Genomic DNA, 5,610 nt, shown 5'->3' on the forward strand with positions numbered 1-5,610 from the left:
AATTGTTTAATGTTATATCTTCAATACATTTATTTATATCAATCTTTTTACAACAATTTCTTGTTAAAATAATATTAAATTTAAATGGGTTGAAGAAATTTTATTGCGTTGTTTGGAACAAATAAATTTTAAATCTGAAAAAATTTGTTCACATAAATAAGTAGAGGGAAAAATGATAAACATTTAAATGCATATTTTTTCAATTCAGGTTAGAATGAATCATCCCAATTTTGCCAGAATTCAATAATACTTGATTTATTTGAAACTTCCCGATCACTTCGTAGAATTATTAATTCTGACTGCAAGTAAAATTTATATCGACTTATATCGCAATGAAACGGATTTTCAAACAAATCTAGTAGTGGTTGGATTTTTTCAAAATCTTTGAATCTACCTTCAAAATTATTAAAAAGTGTTTCTAATATTACAATGTGATCACATTGATTGATATATTTAATTTTTGAGAAAATCAATGCAGTTTTTGGGAAATTTGCATAATTACCTTCTTTGATTTCTGCAATTTATACAAATAACTTCGTTTTGAAATTGCAGAGTAGTTTTACCACATCATGGATGTTTTTTTCACATCCTTGAAGTTGCTTATTTAATTCATTTAATATTAAGGAAATATCCGTTATAAATGCTAAATTAAAAATAAATTTATTATCTTTCAAAAAACCGACTGCAGACTTTTCTAGACCTTCAACCTCGAGAAACTGAAGAACTTCTTCCCTTAGCTGAAATAATCTGTTGAGACACTCCCCTCTACTTAACCATCGAACTTCTGTAAACATTTTTAAGTCTGAGTACCCAGCACTCTTATTTTTTTTAAATTTTACAAATTTTCTGTGGGTAATTGAGTTATGCCCACCACGTATTCTGTTTATTATTTTCTCTGAGATTTTCATAACGGGATTTGTAGTTATGAATTTGGAGCAAAGTGCAACTTGATGTATGATGCAATGAAAATTATGTACATTTATACCATGCTTTAAATAAAAGCATAAAGCTAATTGAGATAGGTCATTAAGGTCTGTGCTTTCATCTTTATTTTACATTCAATACGGGCTCCTATTTGATCGGTGTGCCGCGCTACACTTCTAGGTGATAAGGGAAGTTTATCTATAAATGTTTGATTATAATTAAGTTTTTGCAAAACTTTACTACACATTTGTTTATTAAAGACTCCATCGGAAAACGGCCTACCCTGCCTAACAATCTCAAAACGGAACTTGATAGCAGTGTTTTTAAGTTTTCATTAATACGTTCACTATAATCTAAGTATTAGTTTTTACGTAACCAATCAGATATTTTTTGCAAAAAAATATATTTTTTTTCTTTAAAAAGACACTTTCGTTCTTTTTCATATAAATAATTAATAGTATAATGAAAATTAACAAAACGTCTTTTAAGGATATATTCCCTATTATCTTTAAAAGACTTGAAACATAAAAGGTATTGTATGACACCAAAGACATTTGGAATCAAAATATTTCTCGCAGGGCATGTTTGGTTTTGCGCTATAATCTTGCATAATGTTAATTCGTTGCTGGCTCGACAACGACTGAACGATAGAGCGTAAGCGTACGTGTGAAGTTAGTTTGCACAATTGTGCTAAGAAATGCCGACCACTGATCTACGCAACCTTGTCTACGAAGATGTTCGAGCAGCAAGCGAAGCTGTGACAATCGGCGATCGTTTGTTCGTTTCTTTCGGCACAGCTCGGCTTTTCTACCAACAACACAATGTTGCCATGACTATGCTGTTGTTGTTTTTGTAGAACAATGTTTCAATTTTTGGATGGTGACATATTCAATTAAAAAATCAATTCCGTTGGGATTCGAACCTACGTAACTCCTACCTGCTCATCGTAATTTTTGAAACGCTTACCACCTAGACCACCATTGCACTTGTATTGCGTTGTCCTGGTTATGGTTTGGTTATGCATGAAAGGAATATACAATGGATCGCCGATTGTTGGTGACATATTCATATGTGTAGGCATATGTATGTTTGTATGCTTGTGCATTATTTGTTTGGCAATGTATGCAAATATATGTACAAATAAGTATACATATATGAATGTATGAACATGCAAGTCAATGCGCGCACATGTAATAAGTATATTGATAAGTGATGAAAAATTTCAGAACGCGCACATGCGTATACATACACTCATATGAGCATGTGCAGATACACAAGATAGGAAGAAGATGTGTGCCTTTTAACATCGTATACTATACAAAAAAATATTTTTCTTACTAATAGAAATTAAATTTATCACAGCAATATACATAATATACGTATACATAATATTGCTGTGATAAATTTAATTTCTATTATATACGATGTTAAAAGCAAAAAAATAAAAATTTATTCTGTCGAGATTCGATCCTGAGACCTGTGGTATCATCTTGAATTTCCAAGCGCTTACCACCAACACCACCATTGACACTTAGGTTGCGCTGACTTAAGTATGGTTTGGTTATGCATGTACATAAGAAACATACGATGGTTCTAATACTTTTGTTTAAGTATAGAAATATGCTTTTGTAGAACATTTGCTTTCGCAAATGAACAGACAAATGTGCGAACGACATAATATATGTACATATGTATGATTGTTTCGCATTTTGCTTCTACGCCGGTCAAATTTCTGTACAAAAATCGGCTGAAATTTGTGAAAAAATGGACAACTAGGGCAAATAATTTTTAAAAAATTTATTGACAATTAAATATAAGTGAAAATATGTACGTATGCAAAGGCATATATTGCACATATGTACATACATACATACAAGCGATTTCTTGGTTGAAAGCAAAAATTGAAGCATGAGAAATTGAAATGCTGACGGCAAAACGAAATTGCTTACATTCGTTCATTGCGTATGAATCTTGAAAATATCATCATAATGTTTAGGTAAATCTTTTATATATTTAAAATGAGTTATTATAAAATAAGATCACATATTCAATTAAAAATAAATTCTGATGGGATTCGAACCTACGTGCTCGTCGTCACTTTTGAAGCGCTTACCACCAACACCACCATTGACACTTGAATTGCGTTGTCCTAATTATGGTTTGGTTATGCACGAAAGAAATATACAATGCATCGCCGATTGTTACCTTGCTGCTGCTGCGCATATGTATGTTTGTGTGCTAGTTCATTATTGAAGTTATACTGCTTTTTCTTTCCTTTGTCTTTCATTTCTGCGAATTCTCAACTATTTTATGTGACCTTTTGTTGAAATACCCTGCGTTGGCCGTTGAAAAATTAAGGCTATACTTTACAGGATTATTTCTGTAGTTAGTCTTCATTTACATTTTTTTGGAATCGACCCGCGATGACGAGGTATATCGTTTTATCTGACAGCGTGAGGTTTAAGAACTTCATTTCTAATTGTGTCTTGTGGCATATTAGAAATGATGTTTCTTCGAAAATCATTCGCTTACAACGGACAAAACGACTTCTGAGTGGTGATTCTAATGAATGAATTCCTTTTGGTTGAAACGCTCTGCGTTGGCCGTTGAAAAGTTAAGACTATTCTTCTCAGGATCATTCATTTCTTCAAAGAAATTAATGACCTTTAGAAATATGCATATTTGCATTATTTCGTTGTCATTCCCATATTCGTAGCAATGGAATTTCTATGGCATAAGTAAAGTAATGGCCGCCGATTGTCACCCCTTGCCGCTGTAGCAGCTTTGCCTACAAACATGTGTAAATACATATGTATGTATGATCGTAAATACATATCGACGCAGATTTTTGCGAGAAGCACCAGAAAGTTGTGCAATTTATGATTTTTAGCTTTTGCCATCGTCGCGAAAAGACGACTTGTTGGCAAAGGCATGCTCGGGGAGATAATAAATTATAATAAATTTATAAAATGTGAATTTAAGTTTTCTAGTTTTCTTTCATACAAAATGATATGCATTTCTTGGAATATCACTAAGAAGTATAACTTCATCCGCACGTAGGGACTCCACGCACCTTTTTTTTGGTCAAAAACAACTATTTATTTCATTTTTAATAAATTTTAGAACTTTACACTTTTTTTTTTGGAATTTTCTTAGTTTAACTAGAAGATAAGTTATTAACAAATATGAATCTCTTTGAATTTTTTGTTTCCGATAGAAATGGCGACCTGCATCCTGCCCGCCGTCCGACAAATGCATGTGCGAGATGCATAGGCCAATTGCTTCCCAAAGGCAGAAAATTTCGGATGATATCTCGCTTGAATCATTTATTTCTTATCTTACCAAAAAAAAGAGTGAGCTGCCAGTTGATAGCTGGCAGATGTGAAACATCGAAATTATTTAATACAAGTAATAGTTTAAAAAGTAAAGATTATGACCGGAACTAAATATGGTACACAATGAAAGAATATAATATATTATTATGAATTTTTTCCAGAAAATGATGACAGATAGTTTATTCAATAAACATTTATTTTCTTTATATACAAAATTTTATCCAAATATTTGTTTAAAATCACGTCAACTCAATTATTTTCATCAGTGACTTCCGTAATATTTACATTCGAAGTTGCCTGACGGTATTACTGTGACAATTGGTCGATGATAACTGAAGTATGTTACAAAAGTACTAGACATCACATTATCAAAATATCTAATAAATACAGCTTCTATTGTTGTTCCATATCTTGTAGTACATTCTCCCGGATTGTTGTTTATTTCCAACTGAAATTCTTCTTGGAGGAACGATATTAATGGCATATACTCCCTGCTTCCCTTGCCGCTCTAACAGCTTTACCAACAAACTTGCGTAAATATGTATGTGTATGTACATATGAGCGTGCATACAATCGACGCAGATTTTTTCCAGCCACGGAAAATTATATTAGGAGTGACAATATTATAAATAAGAGAATAATAAAGAAGTATTAATGAAAAGATTAATAAAATCAGAAGAATTTTATAATAATACGATACATTTAACAACGAATAAAAAATCATTAGAGTGTATAATTAATAAAATAAACAAGTAAGGAAGGGCTAAGTTCGGGTGTCACCGAACATTTTATACTCTCGCATGGTAAAGTGATAATCGAGATTTCATTATCCGTCATTTACATATTTTTCAAATACCGTATTTGTGTAAAGTTTTATTCCGCTATCATCATTGGTTCCTAATGTTTATACTCGTATTATACAAAGAAGGCATCAGATGGAATTCAAAATAGTTTTATATTGGAAGAAGGCGTGGTTGTGAACCGATTTCAGCCATATTTCGTACATGTCATCAGGGTGTTAAGAAAACATTATATACCGAATTTCATTGACATCGGTCTAGTAGCTCCTGAGATATGCTTCTTGGTCCATAAGTGGGCGGCGCCACGCCCATTTTCAATTTTTAAAAAAAGCCTGGGGGCAGCTTCCTTCTGCCACTTCTTCCGTAAAATTTAGTGTTTCTGACGTTTTTTGTTAGTCGGTTAACGCACTTTTAGTGATTTTGAACATAACCTTTGTATGGGAGGTGGGCGTGGTTATTATCCGATTTCTTCCATTTTTGAACTGTATATGGAAATACCTGAAGAAAATGACTCTGTAGAGTGTGGTTGACATAGCTATAATAGTTTCCGA

The 5,610-nt window shown here is 32.5% G+C and overlaps 1 pseudogene; it reads left to right on the top strand.

The window, feature by feature from the left end:
* The first annotated feature begins 3,279 nt into the window (after positions 1-3,279).
* Positions 3,280-3,482, top strand: LOC126767578 (small nucleolar RNA U3; annotated as a pseudogene).
* The last annotated feature ends 2,128 nt before the right edge of the window (positions 3,483-5,610 follow it).

Source organism: Bactrocera neohumeralis, unplaced genomic scaffold (assembly GCF_024586455.1).
Source record: "Bactrocera neohumeralis isolate Rockhampton unplaced genomic scaffold, APGP_CSIRO_Bneo_wtdbg2-racon-allhic-juicebox.fasta_v2 ctg845, whole genome shotgun sequence".
In the NCBI taxonomy this organism is placed as follows: domain Eukaryota; kingdom Metazoa; phylum Arthropoda; class Insecta; order Diptera; family Tephritidae; genus Bactrocera; species Bactrocera neohumeralis.